The following is an 18,774-nucleotide window of genomic DNA, read 5'->3' as shown; positions in this document are numbered from 1 at the left end:
GTACATTAGAACATTTACACTTAGCATCAGTTTTGGTCAAAAGTATCATATACCTATGAAGAATTAAAAATAAATTTATAGACAGAAATCATCCATACCTGGAAAAATGTGCACTTCTTCCTCCCTAGCCCATGACGAGCATTGATTTTTTCATATTTTGATGATGAGCCTGATTGCGATCTTAGAAGCTTTCTTAACACAATATTCTAGAAATAAATATGGAAAATTTAGAGTTGGCATTTAGAGGAAAACATTATTAATTCAAACTTGAGAAAACTGATGAACAAATATTATTTTATGTTTTATTTTAATTTCAGTAAAATATGATAATAGTACATATACATTTTTATCCTTGTGGTTAAAAATCTCTCTTAATCTTACACTTTTTACCTAAAGTGCTATAAAAAGGCACATTATAAAATATTTTATAGTGAAGAGAGAAAATTAGGTACCCAAGGCCCCCATTCTATTGTTGTATTCTAGAGTTTAGGATAAAAATTGAATTATAACTATAAATATATGTGGAATATATATACACACATATATTTGTGTTGTATGTATATCTGTATATATAAACATATATTTTGTATGAATATGTGTGTATGTGTGAGTATATATGTGTGTATGTGTATACATATATACACACACGTACATATCTCCTTTCTCAAGGGAGAAAGTGCACCCTCCCAAAATAGGATGCACAAACACAATCAACTTAAAACATAACTGGTGTTTTAGCTCTTCCGCTCCCCAGAGCCGCACATCTGTACTTTATCCTAAGACTTAATTTGACAGCTATAGTTTTCTTTTTTCAACCATCTATTCTATATTTTTTTATCCTTGCTGGAAACCTGACAAAACGGGTTATTTCTTGGGGCAAGGGTGACCTAAAACTACTTTTTTTATCCTGAATTGTCTGTGTCTAACTTGGTACTATCTCAGTAGAAGTAATTTTCCACCGGCCAAGTCTTTTGAGCAGAGGAGTATTAAGAACACTACTGATCCATTGGGGTCCCCTTTGCTCCCATTTTGTAGCAGCATCCCAGTTCATGCTTGGTAATTAGAATTATTCACCTTGGCCAGCAAGTACAATGACCCCTTTTTCTGCATGTTGGTTCAATGGTATGAGATTTCAAAAATGTTGGTAGGTGAATGAGGAGTCAGCCTCAGCTTCTAAACCATTGGAAATATGTATCTTTTCCTAGACGGAAATATTTGTCCATTGAGCACTGAAACTTCCAAATACTCCAAATGATTTGACTCAGGATTTGGAAAAAAAGAATACCTTAAGCAGATAATTACTTGTAATAGTGAGAGAGCCCACATGCTTGTCTTCTGCCTAGTTCTTAGACCCATGTAGTCCGGCTAAAGAGTAGATGTCGTTACATCCAACCTAGTAGGCGTGGCTCCTATAACTAAGTCTTTAGTGTTTTATCCCATCATTCTGTTAAGCCTGCTCTTTCTAGTCATGCGTTCAAACTAATGAATCCTGTGCATGTGATCTCACTGTTATACTCCTCTTACCATAAAGTCAGCAGAGATATTCTAAGGGATTACATCTTGGTGGATAAGGCATTCTGTAAGACCATGAATGGTGAAGCTCTGCAGACAGGAAGGGAAATTTAATATTCAGAATATATCTAAACCCATGAGAACAAACCTTTGCCTCCTCCATGATTAAATAGCCCAATATAGTCAGGTTGCTTGCAGGTGGCTGGCTATTACCTCTGAGGAAAAAGGCTCTATTGGAGCTGAGTGTTGGCAGGTTAGGCACTTCTTAGTGACAGTAAACAGATCATTCTTGGTGAGGGAAAATCCATGCCTTAGTGCTCATAAATAGCCTCTATCTCTGCCACCATTATCAATTTGTACATGGTACTACAGAGTAAAAATTAGCGTGGCTGGGGAAAATGGCACACAGATGTCCAGATGTCCACAGATTACTCATAACAGACTACTATAAAATTTCTATTCTCCCTGCATCTTTGGATTTCTTACTCTTCAATACTCCAGGGATATTCTGGAATTTTTCTCTCATTGACTAAAGGTCATATTTGAGTTCAGAATGTAATTAACTATCTAGTCGACATAATTCCATGGTGCTTAAACCAATCCCTAATTCTGAGTTGGTGCATCCATATCAACCCATTTGGGCTAATTTCATATTTTGTTCTTTTTTCATTCAAATACCTTTCAATCCACTCCCATATATCTTGCCTTAACTCCTGCTGATATAAACTCACAGGGCTATGCTACGTTTTTAGTGTGTAGTCTACTTTGTTCAGATCACTTGTTTCACTTTTCCATCTCAGCTACGCTGAATTCCAATTCTTGAAGGCTGGAGGTGGAATGAGAACTTATGGTTGTGAATTTTGAGTAGAATGAGCATCTCATCATGAAGAAACTGTCCCTGGTGAAGTCATTGGCAGGATTTTATGAAGGAAAAGGCTAATTCCCTCAGACAGAAAGGGTGAGCTATTTCCAAGACAAGGAACATTGAGTTACTTTGGAGATCAGAATTATCTGTGTCTCATCTGTGTCTCCCCAAATGTTTCCATCCAATATCTCACACCTGTGTACTTATCCTTAAATGTGTATTTAATGGCCTTTCAACTCTGCAACCCTGAAAATAAGCCTCTTGGTTTTCTTCAGAGCTACAATTACCAAGTTTTCTGATTTTTCACGTGTTTTAAGTTCAGTAGTCAAGATCCTTACATTTATTCCCTTTCACTCAGTCTAGGAAAGTTAAAAAAAGCTAAATCATGTAGGTTGTTTATAATTGCCACAACTACTTGCTCTTTCAGCTCCCTCGACCTGTATTCCATTCCATGCCAACAGCAGTGATGATCTTAGTATTAATGATGCCACTATCAGTGTTCCATTGGCTCTTGGCATAGAGGTTATCCACATGTGATAGCCACGTATCTGATAAGAAATAGGTAGTACACTCAAGAAGAGTAATTTAAAATGCCTTAATAAAGGGATGATTTACAAGACAGGGATGGTGAATTACCCTGGGGCTATTGATGAAGGAGAGCCTTTATCAAATATATCTAGTATCTGCTATCCAGCATCCACTATGACTTTTTCATCTAAGGTTCGTTGTTTTCTAACTGCTGCATCCATTTCTATGAAACAGAAACAGAGACTAACATTATATTTTGTCAAATATATATAGTAAACTATAAACAAAGATTGCATTACTACAAATATTTAACAGCTAATGTTAGGTTCTTTCTAGTTGCCCATATCCAAAATATGTGACTTCAGCAAGATAGAGTTATTTTACCATCATAGTAGTCAAGAGCTAGGGAGCCTAATGATGATAAAGCAGTTTGTCCATGAAGTCTCTAGATTGAAGTTCCTTTATGCTCAATAATTCGTCTCATCAAAGATGTTGTGCATAGCTCCAGGCAATAGGAAGAAAGAATGACAAAGTCTTCCATTTGAGCTGTCTTTCATGGAGAGTTCTTAGAAATTTTCTTTTGACACTTTCCATCACTTCTCGTTTGCTAGAACTTAGTCACAGGCCAGACCTCATGCAAGACAGACCAATGCTGTACTTTTTCATCTTTGGTTGTTATGTTTACAGCTAAAATATTCTTTTCCATACAAGAGGGGAACACGTTTATTGGGGTTCACCTAGTTGTCTCTGTTCCACAACACTGACAAATTCTAGCCTAGGATAACATAAACATGAGTAAAGAAGGATCTAGATAAATATTTTTATTTTTACATTTGACTCAGGCAAGCCGTTGAAATATCACTCAGGAACCATAAGGACAGGGAAAACGTTTTCCATGCAAACAATCTATGACAAATACATTTATACTTGAAGGAGAATCTTGTCATGACACCATAAAAATCGTTGTGAAACATAAAATGTTTCAAGTGCAATGAATATACTTCTTTTTTTGAGACTATCAATAAACTTTTCATAAGGTACTTTTCTAATTCACTAAAATTCCACATTTTGTACAAGTAAACACCTGTCTATGAAAATTAATATTTAACATAGCCCTAGCTTATATATACAAAATTTGATTACTTTAAAACATTTTTTCTAAATGATTTAAAATAACAGCATTTTGGCCATTCAAGGGGGTAACTTATATATTGTGCACTATAAGAAGAATTAAAATAAAATCGGTAATATCATCATGATTTAAGACAGCAAATAGTATACAATGTACAAAGCCCTTACAATATTATTCAAAACATTAAAAATATCTTCAAAATGATTTACAGCATGGTTACAAATGTCCTTAATTATTCTAACATTTGATAATGAAATTCAGCATTCTTGTGTTATTCTGCTTTTATTTCTTCTTTTATTCGCTAATGTTTTCCAGTTGAATTTTATTCACAGATTAATAAAAAAGAAGAAATGTCACATGATAAAACTTGAGTTCTGGGGCCGGCCCCCTGGAGCAGCAGTTAAGTTCACCTATTCTGCTTCTCAGCGGCCCAGGGTTCGCGGGTTCGCATCCAGGGTGCGGACATGGCACTGCTTGGCAAGCCATGTTGTGGTAGGCATTCCACTTATAAAGTAGAAGAAGATGGGCAGGGATGTTAGCTCAGGGCCAGTCTTCCTCAGCAAAAAGAGGAGGATTGGCAGTAGTTAGCTCAGGGCTAATGTTCCTCAAAAAAAAAGAAAAACAAAACAAATTAACTTGATCTTTGAGAAATAGCTCTATAAAAAGAAAAGAACTCAAGTTTTTGTTTTCTTAAGGGAAATAAATACCTAAATAAATACTGCAAAGAGCAGTATTTAAAGTATTAAGAAGACACCCTTATCCACATGTCATAAAATCATAACTATAGAGAAAACAGTAAAAATGAACTGAAAATGAAAACTGTCCATCATTTCTCAGTGAAAACTATGCAATTTGTTTGATTGTAAATACTATTTTGCATAGGACAATAAAGAAAACTTCATATCTCATTTTCCAAGTTAGGAATAAAATGTGATTTTTTTTCAGGTAAGTTGTCACCATAAAATTTGAAAAAGTGAGCAAGTAAAGTAGAAATAAAAATAATCAGGAAATAAAGGATGTTTATTCAAGGATTAAACTAGAACTCATTTACAACATAAAAATAACACAGTTACATTAGACAGAAAAAAGTGCCATATAATTTTGACTGAAATATGCATCACATATCATTGAAATATGTAAAGCTCTAATAATATACCTTTGAAATTCTTTGGAAAAGATGGTTCTATCAAGCTATAAAGAATTGGAATTGCAATTTACTTTATAATGTATGTCTACTTGTAGAAAAGTTTACAAAATAGAAACTTTTAGGAAGAAGTTACTCTAAAAAGTTGAATAGATGATTTTAAACAAGAGTTAAACTTTTTCTTAGTGTGATTCTAAAAACTATTTAATTAAATAGAAATATGCTTTATGTTTCAAATAAAATAAACTCACTCCTGTGTGATTTTTTTTTACATTTTGAGTTGAAGATGCTGCACGATGGTCCCTGAGGTTTCATATTTGGAGATGGTCCTCCTCTCCTGATATTGCCCTTTATGAAAATTTTTTCAAGAGTAATGTTCTGAGTAATTAAACCATACAGACTTACTCACAATTGCCTCATTAGTATAAATAGTAATGATATCTAATTGATAAAAATTGGCAGGTCCACATGAGGATAATATTCTTCATAATTTGTGGTTAGCAGGTTGCCTTGTATATGTCATTCACTGATTCCTTCATTCATGCAGTCATTTGCTCTCATTTCTCAATTCTTCATTCATTCATAATGCATTAATTTGTTTCAGAAACGTAAGCGCCTTTTCCATATTTAGTCCTATATGCATAGGTATTACATATTTTGCTTATGTGCAGCAATTCAGCAAAAAACCCTGAGTATTGGAGGGGATGGTAATCAATTCCACCTACATCCACAAAAAAGAATTGGACTCAATATTAATTTTGGAAGTTGTCAGTTTGAGATATGATAACCATTGCAGAAATTGCAGGAAAATAACATACAAATGAATATGAATGAGTAATAATGTTGAGTGAATAGACTATAAAAATGGACACATTTTTCACCAGCATTTTTACTTTTATGGAAATACTAAGTGTCTTGTGTTTGAATATATTTGCTGTGGAGGGAATATAGAGCAAATAATTCACCTAGAAATTGCAAATACAAATAACAAAATAAACAGTAAAATGTTTATATAAAATGTTTTTATATATTGAAATATTACTCTAAAATAAAGACAACTTTTTAAAGCTTAATTCTATTTTCAGAAAGGGTTTTAGATTGACTTATAAGTAATGAATTCAAGAAAAGTAAGAAAAGGTACATAATTGCAGATTGCTAAATTTAACTGAAAATTTAAATTTCTTAATATTGAACTTAAATGTGATGATCTCCTAATATTCATTATATTAACCATGTAGGGTTTTTTTTTTTTCACTTTTGGTGAGGAAGATTGGCCCTGAGCTAACATCTGTGCCAGTCATCCTCTATTTTGTATGTGGGATGCCTCCACAGCATGGCTTGATGAGCAGTGTGTAGGTTCCTACCCAGGATCTGAACCTGTGAACCCCTAGCACCTGAAGCAGAGCCCACAAACTTAACCACTATGTAACCAGGCTGGCCCCCAACCATGCAGAATTTTAAGACATTATGTCTCTCTTTCCAAATTTCTCTATTACTCTGCTTTTATTAAGTTCTATTCTAGGAGCCACTTTTGGTAATTTTTTGATGATTTATTCTCTTTCTCTGCAAAAACTGAGCCATCGTTTAGCAGTAGATATCTAAGTGATAAAATGTTATCTTCATTCAACTGTCGTTGCTTCCTTCATCTTGAGGTTGAAATTACTTTCCTGGTAGACATTCTTATTCTTAATTGAACCCTGAATCTACAGAAGTCCTCTGCCTTATTTCTCTCTCCCTTCTAGCACAAAGCATCATGTTCTACTATATTGCCCATTCAATATTTTTCAACATCATATATATCAGTAATAAATACAAACTTTGAAGTATCCTTCAGTCTTAAGATAGTACATTGGCACGACATATTTTAAATATATTATTAATTTTAAAACAAACGTATTTAATTGAATGAGACAAAGTAGTTCATATTTTCTGCCCTTTAATGCCTCAACAATTTATTTTCTCCTTGAAGAATTAATGTGACGAACCCCAAGGCTTTTCATTTTATTATGTTCAACAGGATGTTTTAGCTCCACTTCACATTCTAGCCAAGACTTTGTAAAGGGCCTTGTAGGGAGAATGTTTTGGGAGAAGTGTCGTTTCTTGCTGTAATGAGTTGAATTGTGTCCTTCAAAACTTCAGATGAAGTCTAACCCCCAGTACTTCAGAACGTGATGTGATTTGAGAATAATGTTATTGCAAACATGGTTAGTTAAGTTGAGATGAGATCACACAGGAGTAAAATGGGACTATAATCCAGTACACTTGGTGATTTTATAAAAATGGGAAATTAGGCATCACGCAATGCCATGTGAAGATGAAGGCAGAGCTCAACGGGATGTAGCGGAAGACAAGGGACACCAAAGATTGTCAGTAAGCCTCCGGAAGCTAGGAGAGGGGCATGGAGCCGATCCTCCCTCACAGCCCTCAGGAGGAACCAATGTTGCCAAAGGCTTGATCTGGAACTTCCAAAATAGTAAGAAAATAAATTTCTGTTGTTTAAGTCACCCATTCTGTGATACATTTTTACAGCAGCCTTAGCAAAGTAATACAATTGCTATACCTTAAAATATTTGAAAATACTTTCTATTTAGTCATTCATAGCAATGTCATTTCAAAAGATTATAATTTAGTCAAATAACATCATTTTTATTTTGACCATATGTGTTGCTTTATTAAATATTTGCCACAAATGCTTATTTTCAATATTTTAGATCATTGTACATAAATATAACATGTGGCAGAAGGATTAAACTAAGATATTTTATTCTTTTTTCTGTTTCTGCCAAACTACATGCCAGGCCTTTATTTGATTAAAGTCTTTTTTTCCATAAAGTAAGTAGTTATTATCTTAAAATATATTTAAATCTATTAGTTCATATAAATCTTCTCAATAGAGAAATGGTCAATATATATCAATGATTGGATTACAATACTTCTCATGAAATGATTTTTTCCCCCAAATGGCAGCGTTTGTGAGGATCAAAGACTTCCCCAAAGTATATTCTTTCAACATCTAGATTCTTCAAGGCTTCTCGCAGGATGACTGCACAGAATACAGACCATAAAAGTTTGGTTGCTACTAATGAAGGTTTTCATTTATTTTTTCCTGCTTTGAGTAATTTCTGTCATTCATTGATAGAAGAATCTGTCTGATTATTGATATTTGTCAGGATTCATCTTAAAATGCCATTTTTTATTCTCTTTAGCTGCGAGTCCCTTGAAATCCATTTGAAGAATTTATCTCCATGAGTTTAAATATTTTCTAACACTGGATGCAATAGCTGACTTTTAGAAAATTGTTTCTCTTTACATAAAGAAATATTCTCTTTTCTTTTACCCAAGTTCCACATCTTGCATCATTTAATAATATTCTTATTAGCACTCACACAACAATAGTTCCGGCATTCTATCTCGACTACAGATCTATTCTTATGTTACCTTGCCCTGGCTGAAAACACAAATTATATATTGGAAGTGAAAAACCAATTGATAACAATTTATGTGACTACTGAATGCGTAATACTATATTCTTTTGTAAGATAGTATAGATTAATATATTTATTTATTTTTATATAATTCCAGTACCACTTAATTATTTAGTACAGAATTTTGGCTTCCAAATTCAAAACAGCATGCTAAGCCCGTAAATTGACTTCCTTTGTCATCAATTTCCTAGTGAGATGACCAAACCAATGTAATAAATCAAATGTTATCATCTGTGACACTGCTGGAAATCAGGATTTTACCCACATACTGAAATTTCCACAAACTTGACAGATACTGGGTGTTGATGAGAGAGAAGAAGGGATGAGGACTCCTAGACTCCACTGGGAAGATTAGGGACTCCCAAACTTGAGCAGAAATCCTCCTGGGAATTAAATAAAAAAAATGTTATCCTGTCAGAGCTCCACACACGGGATTAAACTGAACGCAGAAAGACCTATGTAAAAGATGAAAAAGCAAAAAAGAAACAAAGGATCCTATGACTGAGGATCCAGATTCTGAGGGGAGGAAGAATGGTATGGAGCAATTTACTCTTGACAAGTGTCAGGATGGAAGGATGAATGTGGTGAGGAGGAGCTGGGCTTCTCGGAAAGGAAGCAGTTGAAAACAAGGACTCTGTGCACTGATTTCTGACATCCTAAGGACATATGAATGAAAAGATTATGCCTGAGTAAATAATAGGAAGAATACAGAAAAATAATTTATATAACCTAAATTAGCCCAAAAAATTGAACAAAAAGTGTGTACTCTGTAAGGACTAACAAATATGATCGCGGTCAGCAATTCCAAAGAAGGGAACCAAACTTGTATTCAGAACAAACAACCTGCTTTTCAGAGGGGGGAGAGGTGCTAGTAGCTGTAACAAATACATCCAAAATATATAATAGCTTAGCACACACACACAAAAATGTATTTCTTTATCATTTAAGAGTATAGAGTTTCTGGACAGGTTGTCAGGACAACCATCCTCCATGCTTCCAGGTCCATTCAGGGATGCAGACTGCTAGAGATCTTTGTATCTTCCACACGTGGATTCCAAGGTTGGCTTGGGAGTTGTACCCATTCCGGCCAAAATGAAAAGAACAGAGGGGATTTAGCAAGGGTGATTTTAATGGGCCAGGATTTTCACAGGTACACACCATTTGCACTCATTTTATCGACTTAGTCACATTGCCATACTTAACAACAGCAGAGGCTGGGGAATGTAGTCATTCTGTCCACTCAGAAAGAGAGGATGATTTCGATGTTCAGCTAGCAGATGGTGCCACATAACAACTGTGAAATAATTCTTGCAGCAAACCTCAAAAATCTTTTCAAAACCTCCACAACTTTTGAGAAAATATTACACAAACCAAAAACAAAACAATAACAAAAAACAAGTAATCATGGAAAATAAACAATGTTAATTATTAAGATGAAAGCATGATTTCCAGTTTTAAACAAACACCATCACAACAGAATAAAAGCTGTGGATATTATATAGAATTATTTAGAAAAGGTCTTGTGTATTTAAAAAAAATTTAAAAATTATTCATGTGGAATAAGAAGAAAAAATTGCACTTACTTTAATATAAATTTATTATACCAGTTACCTAGCTATTGTGAGTGTTGCAAAGGAACTCTGAGCTTAAGTTTCATCGTCTATAAAACTAAGGTTAATAATAATCAATCTTTAGGACTATTGTGATATTTAAATGAAGCAGTAGACCTAAAACTATCTGGCAAACATCTTTCCATCAATAAATATTTACTGAAGTTAGCATGTTTCTGAATGAAAATACATCAATTTTTATATAAACTCATACAATTTCAACCTACAAAAGAGAAATTAAAACTGATTAGCATTAAATTCTCCTAAGGCAATTTATGTTACCAAATGTCTAATTCTGTTGTTTTGCTAGTTTTATAGTTTTATATGTAAAATTATTTGAAAATTGTCAGTAGGCAATGTTTGAAATCATTTTAGGAGTTACATTTATGGAAATGTGTTTTTGAGATCTGGCTTCTTAGTTTTTAGTAATAAGTGATAAATACTTTTATGATTTTGTTTTGAAATTGGTTTAAAATTTGATTATTCCAATGACTATGCTTGCCTTTATCATTTAGTCATTAATTTTTTCCCACTTACTATTAAAGCATAGTTTATTTATATGAAAATTCAAGGATGTTTTCGTTCTTTACTTTTTATAGCTGCAGCTGTATCATAACTCCTGAAAATATTTTATTAATTCATTAAATTGGAAAGTAGATTCCTACTCTGAAAAATTTGTAGTAACTATGATTTTGTATATTAGAAGAATGTGATGGGCCGGCCCGGTGGCGCAGCAGCTAAGTTCGCATGTTCTGCTTCTTGGCGACCCAGGATTCGCTGGTTCGGATCCCGGGTGTGGACATGGCACCGCTTGTCGAAAAGCCATTCGGTGGTTGGCGTCTCACATATAAAGTGGAGAAAGATGGGCATGGATGTTAGCTCAGGGCCGGTCTTCCTCAGCAAAAAGAGGATTGGCAGCAGATGTTAGTTCAGGGCTAATCTTCCTCAACAAAAAAGAAGGAGAAGAATGTGATGAAGTGTTTACCTTAACATTTTATATTTACAAGTTATAGTGTAACTGGTAACTGGATGCAGTGTAAGTACGTAATGTAACTAGATGACAAGGTAGGGAGAATAATTATTTAGGCCTTTGAATTGAGTTTCTGGTAATGTTTTATGCAGCAATAGAAAATCAAAAAAGATTTTGGTGACTGAAAGTGGAGTGCTACTAAAAGAAATACCTGAAATGCAAGAGTGGCTTTGAAATTGAACAGTGTGTGAAGGCTAGAAGAATTTTGAGGAGCATGGTAAAAATATCTGGATTTCCTTGAACAAATTGTTAGTAAAAATATGGATGTTGAAGATAGTGCTGCTGAGGACTCAAAAACAAGTGAGGAACATTATCGAGCAATTTCAAACCGCCCAAGAGAAAGTCTAAATTGTTACGAACAGATTGTTACCAGAAATCTGTACTTTAAGAACATTGCCTGAGAGGTCTCGAAAGTAATGAGGAACATGTTATTCTATGCTTGTGGAAGGAGAATCTTTTTTATATAGTCAAAAAAACTTAGTGAAATTGTGTCCTACAGTTATTTAGAAAGCAGAACCTATAAGTGACAAACATGAATATAATAGCTAAGGAAATTTGTAAGCAAAGTGTTGAAAATAATGTATGGTTTCTTTTTGCCGCTTACAGCAAAATATGAGAGGAGAAAGATAAATTAAGGCAAGAGCTGGTAAACAAAAAGGAACCTGGCTCATAATGTTGGAAATTTTAGCCTCCCTGGATGGCAATACTACTAAAAGTCTGAAATGCTAGGTGAAAGTGTGGCACAAAGTAAAAGGAGTGACACAATAGATTAAGGATGTGCCCTTAATCTCAACCAAATCAGAAGGACTCTACAAAGTTTAAAAGTGTTGTCACACAGCTATCTTGGTAGGACCCAAAAATAAAGAAAATATGATCTCAGATATAACTATGTAAATGTCTTTTATCTAATGGAGAAAAGCTCAGTCCAATTCACGCACAATCCAAAAGTTTCTTGATAAATTTAGACCATCAGAAACAGCGCCATCTTGTAATACAGGGGACAGAGAGAGCACCAAATGGAGGAAGGCTGCTGAACTCCCAAAATTACAGGGGCAGATGTAGGCTGATAAACTGCTCAATTGAAAATATTTGCTACTTTTCATGAAAAATGAAGGATGATGTAGATGGCAGAAGCTAGACCTTGGGGAGTGGAACCAAGAGCTGAGAGGAGGAACTGAGAACTACAGAGAAATAATTCCAAGCCTTGAATCCTAATCAAAGAACTCCAGCTTGAGTTCGCCCAGGGGCTATCAAATATGCTTTCAGTCAGTTACTCCTTTTTGCTTTCTTTTTTCCCCCTTTTGAATCAGAATATCTGTAACTGTTATCCTACACATGTCCCATCCCATATATAGGAAATGTTGGGGTAAGATATATTGTCCCTTTAGTTTCATAAGCCCATGGATGGAGAGGACTTGTATCCAGGATCTTGACTCAATGGATTACATACAGGACCTTAATTTGTGCCTGATTTAAATAATTTAGAAAAGGAGGTTTTGAACTTTTGAGCTGATGAGATTAGATGGGATTACACTGATGCTCTAATGGGATAAAAAAACTTAGAAAGTTTGGTAGGAACATGAATATATTTTGCATACAGAAAGGATATGAAAGATGAGAGTCAGAGGGTAGACTGAGCTAGGCAAAATCCTAAGACATCCCCATTATCTCTACATTGTGGTGTTACTCCTGTGATTATGTTACATTACACGGAAAAGAGATTTTGCAGATATAATTAAGGCTGCTTTTTAGGAGGATTATGTGGGACGGGGCTAAGCTAATTACATGGGCCTTTTAAAGGCAGAAGTTCTGGGGCCTGCCCATGGCACAGAGGTTAAGTTTGAAAGTTCCACTTTGGTGCCGGAGTTCGCTGGTTGGATCCTGGGTGCAGACATGGCACCGCTTGGCAAGCCATGCTGTGGTAGGTGTCCCACATAGGAAGTGGAGGAAGATGGGCACTGATGTTAGCTCAGGGCCAGTCTTCCTCAGCAAAAAGAAGAGGATTGGCGGCAGATGTTAGCTTGGGCTAATCTTCCACAAAAAAATAATAATAATAATATTAAAGCAGAAGTTCTTTAACTGGTAGCAGAAGAGTAAGTCAGAGAGATTTAAGTGGGAGAAGCATTCTACTACATACCTTTGTTGTTTTTTTTTTAAAGATTGGCACCTGGACTAACAACTGATGTCAATCTTTTTTTTTTTTTTTTCTGCTTTATCTTTCCAAATCCCCCCGTACACAGTTGTATATCTTAGTTGCATGTCCTTCTAGTTGTGGGCTGTGGGACACCGCCTCATCGTAGCGTGACAAGCAGTGCCATGTCCCGCCCAGGATCCGAACCCTGGGATGCCACAGTGGAGCGCGAACTTAACCACTCGGCCACGGAGCTGGCCCCTCTACTACATACCTTTGCTGACTTGAAAGTGAATGTCGCCCCCTGGCAGACAACCAACAAAGAAACAGGGTCTTCACCAGCACAACAAGGAGCTAAATTCTTCCTAGAACTTGAATGAGCTTGCAAGTAGATTCTTCCCCAGATAAAAGCCCAGTGTGGCCAACATCTTGATTTCAGCTTTGTGAGAATCCCAGAAGAGAATACAACCAACCCTGCTTGGATCTCAGAAATGAATAGTCACTGTTTTAAGTTTCTAAGTCTGTGCACAGCAATTTGTTATGCAGCAATAGAAAACTGGAACAAATATCTTCCCATTAGTGATAGGTTTCTATAGTACCTCCGTAAAAAGAAATGTCTAATTTGTAGCATTTGCTACAGTAATATTGCCAACCAAGGCTGACTTCACACTGCCAATTTGACTTCATTTAACTTGGAGTTGGGAGAGGTATGCCTAAGTGGCCATTTGAGCCCTTAGGAGCCAGCAGAAGTGGAATACAGCACATTACTACTGCCCATCACTTATGTGTTGGGGTTCATGAAAAGATGTAGGCATTTCGTTTGGTTTTAGATGTTGTCCATGTGTTTTCAGCTATGTTTTCATCATTTCTCTCCTTCGAGGGGAAGGTTGGTTGTGGTGGGCTTAGGTGAGCTTTAAAAAATACTTCACCGCCACTACCATATTGCCTATGCCCCCCTTTTCTACGCTAACCAAACTAGAGTAGTATTGATTTATTATTTCTACATGTGTACATTAATAAAATAACCAAATGCAATTTTATAGGAGAAATTATCATGGACACTTGAAGGAAATGTTTATTATATTTACAACTTTTATTGTAAGTTACTCATCATAACCAATAAAAAGTGTTCTAAATTTCTATGTGAAATATTTTTGCTTAATTTTAGGTTTATATATAAAATCCCAGAGAAAACTATGCTTTTGTCATTTAGTACATTTGCAATTATAATGCACTTAAAAATGTAAAAATTAGGAAATTGCATAACCTCTCTGTTAACGGAATAGTAAGAATTTAATAACTTTATAGAGATACAGAAGAATCAATCTAAATATATTCTGTCGAGGAGAGTAAGAGTAACAGGAATGAGCCTTTCTCATAGTATAACAGAGCCCTCTAAAGCAATGTCGGTGAGCATGTGTGTGTGTGTGTCTACAGTGTGGAATACAGTTTTGCTTTTAACAAATGCACAAATTACTTTTTATAAATTTATATATATTATATTTAGCAAAATGTTACTGAGTATCATCACACTCTCAAAATAATCAGATATTGTAAATAATTAAATAGTTTTCGTAATTGAGTTCTTTCCACTTATAATTACCCCCTTGTTTCAATCATTTATTCTCACACACACACACAAGAAAACATACAGAAGTACTGTGACATGGACAAGTAGACAAAGACACACACACAAAGAGAGCTTCAGCATAAACTTCCCCCAAAATACCAGGTACTAATATGTTCACTTCCCCCCTACTTTTCTTTCAAATTCAAAAAAAATTCTTATTCAAGTAGAAGCACATTGTCATCAATTTTATTTAGTTGTTCAAATATGAGAGCAAAATTAATTTCTTTTTTTCAAAGCCAAGTAAGTTCAAATACCCTGTTCAAGATATGATTCTAGTTGCTATTACCTCTCAATAACTCATCAGCTTGCATTTAACAAAAGCTAGGCCTATATCTTTTGGGCAGAGGCTCCTTCCCATTGGAAATCTTTATAATTATATAATCTTTTTCTTACAATATTTACAAAAATAAATAGAGGAGGGGCCGGCCCAGTGGTGTAGTGGTTAAGTTGATGTGTTCCCCTTCAGTGGCCTGGGCTTGACAGGTTTGGATCCTGGGAGCTGACCTAACATTGTTCATCAAGCCATGCTGTGATGGCATCCCACATAAAATAGAGGAAGACTGCCACAGATGTTAGCCACAATCTTCCTCAAGCAAAAAGAGGAAGATTGGCAACAGATGCTAGCTCAAGGCCAATCTTCCTCACACACACAAAAAGTAAAAATAAACAAATAATAAATAAATAAATATAGGAAATGAGTTTTTGTCCTTGAGTGGAGTTCTTGTATGTAAGAATGAGGAATTAGTAGATTACAAGTGACCATCAAAAGGACCATAATAGATTAGCATTAATTTACTTAATATTTTTTCTACTTCATCTGGGTGAGACACATAATTCTCTATTCAACCAGGACATATAAAAATGCACACTATCACTATCATTCGTTTAAATTTAATCTTCCCTAAGTTATTATATATTTTTATTATATATTATTAATATATTGTATATTTATTATATTCATTATAATAATTATATTGTATTAGTATGTTTTATTATATTATTAATCATATAATTATGGTGATTATATTATTCTATTACACATTTACTTATTATTATATATTATTATAATTATATTCCTGTAATAATTATAACTCTTGGGACCAATCTTATTCAGATACATTCTTTTTTAAATATCTGAATTCTAGTAATTAGACTTATAAGTCAGTTTTGAATTTTAGACTTCTTTGAAATATCTCTCTAAACTACAATTTTTATGAAAACAAAATTACTATAATGTGAATGCTTTGCTGAGGATTTTCTTTTGAGTTAATCATTAAATAGTTGTTTAAAATTATTAGTTTTAACCTAGTTTTTAGTAGGATTAATTGTTCCAAATTCACCTCACCTCTCATCTATGAGAACCTCCAAGCTTCTCCACAACTCAATTCTTTGATACTTTGATCTAATATTACAAAACATAAGAAGATAAAGCTCTTCTTTGTCAGATCTACATTCTGCCTAATTCTTTTCTGGCAACGAATAAGAGACAGTGGGAATAGCCACACAGTGGAAACCCTCACCCTGAGTGTGGTCTGATCTCCCTATTGGTTAAGACATAAGGTTAAGGTGCTGAAACAGATTCTCAAAAATATATTGCCAAAATAGAATAAATGCCTCATCATCCCTCACATGACGGTATGGAAATAAATGAGCTTTCTGGGATAGGTAAGCCAATTCTGTTCCATTATTTCTTCCATTTCTTGCTCCACCCTCCTAGAATGTTGTGCCTGTGGCATAGCGAGAGCTGGTGAATCGTCATGCCCAAATTCCGGCTGGCAGAAAGCAGGATAGAGATGAAATGAGTAGCTAACAAGTGGTCCAGAATTTGCACACATCATGTCCACTCACATTCTACCAGTAAGAAATTAGTCATGTAGTCAAAATTACTTGCAAGGCCAATTGTGAAATGTATTCTTCACAAAGCCACATGCAAAGATAAACTTCTAATACTGTGTAAGGTGGAAAGAACAGACTCGAGGAGGACAGAGGGAGTGATCAACCAGCATTCTGGTACAGTCTCCATGACAAAGCAAAGCAATCACAATATTTCAGTATATATTTCCTAAAGTCTGAGAGATTCTTTTTGGAATGACATCACCTGTGAGTTTTGACCCAGTGACTTGTGTTTGTTGGAGCCACTGATGGCACAACCTGAAGATATGCCTGCCTCTCCTTCATTACATCAGCCAGTTTCTATTCTTGATTTTGATATAGTCTCTTGTAAAGAACATGAGCATACATTTCTATCAAGGCAGAAAATAGGATTCAGAATTTTTGTAAAGCATTCCTCTAATCATACCAGGGTTTGATAGATTAACCAAAAGGATTTGACCCAGATAACATTTTTAACACTGACATCTTACTGTGAAGCAGATGGCCCCAAATCTATGGATAAGTAGTGATTTATATTTTCATGATTAAAGGATTCATCCTAGCTGTTCTTCTCAGAGCAAAGAGAACATATGATTCTAGAAGAGATGCCACGCGTGACTAAATATGCGTGACTTCTAGCTTCGTTATATCTAAGGTCTAGTCTCCAGAGGTACTTTTTGATTGAGAGTAACCAAAATCAAAGCATTTTCATGACGCAATAGGTTCCAATCTCTTTCTATAGAGAAAATAAAGTAGATTATCTTTTTCTGACTGTTATGTGTCAGTTGTTACTTCAAATTTTCTGAATGGATACTTGGTTAAATGGCAAAATTGGGGTAAAAACTTCTGTTCACTTTTTTCTCATTTCAAACACAAAACTGAAAAAACAGAGGCAAGCTAAGATATTCTTTAAATATATGTTTTTAAAATTTAATGTTATATGGAGACCATGTCCAACATACGTGCATTCTGTAAAGCTTATTTTCACAAGATCACAAAAGGTGAAGTTTGTGTATGAGGAACTAAAAGATTTATTCTTGACATAAAGGACTTTCATGTGACAATAAAAATTAAACTAATGTAGAGATTAATGAAAGTGATATAAATTTCAACTGATTATATTCCACATTTTCAATATTGTTACTTCTGTTCTACTCATCTTATGAGAAACCTCTACAAGAATAAGCACCATATATGATAACGCAACAGGAAATTATAAAGCTGGTCACCTCCAAAAGCAATGTATGTGCACGCATATACGTCTTCAAAATCAAACACCAATCAAATGTAAAATTTTATTCATGTCTTACTGTACATTACTGACTCTCTACAAGTAGGATATAACTGACACTGTATTCAGTCTTCAATCTACTTAGTTTTATGCAATTAAAGACCATTTTTCACTGAGTCACATTGTCATTCTCATTTAAGCGAAAGTTATGATGCAAAATTGCTTCTGTTGTAAAAGTTCTGTTGTGATGTGGGTATGACTTCTTGCACATGTTGGGACCTACCGAGTTCAAGAATGCGTGGCCTTTTTAGCTCAAAGTAGAAAAGGTGTGGTCACCTCTCCTATATGGATACCAAACAGTCTTTCACTTATATCACAAACCTACACACTCAAAGGGCTGATGGGCAGTGCTGAGAAGAATGGTGAAAGGACTGTCTGAAGAGCCACCAGTAAGCTGTGTAGTTGTTGTATATTGTCAAATGGACAATCTCCCTTTGGGGGACAAAGTTTACTTAGAGAGGACACTTGGTAAGATTTAAATAAGCTCCCCCAAATCTTTCCTCATGACTAGGGAATGACGGTGCTTTCAATGAAAATAAATGTA

This window comes from Equus asinus, chromosome 18 (genome assembly GCF_041296235.1).
Source record: "Equus asinus isolate D_3611 breed Donkey chromosome 18, EquAss-T2T_v2, whole genome shotgun sequence".
NCBI lineage: Eukaryota > Metazoa > Chordata > Mammalia > Perissodactyla > Equidae > Equus > Equus asinus.
The sequence above is the reverse complement of the archived record's forward strand: the minus strand, read 5'-3'. Positions refer to the sequence as shown.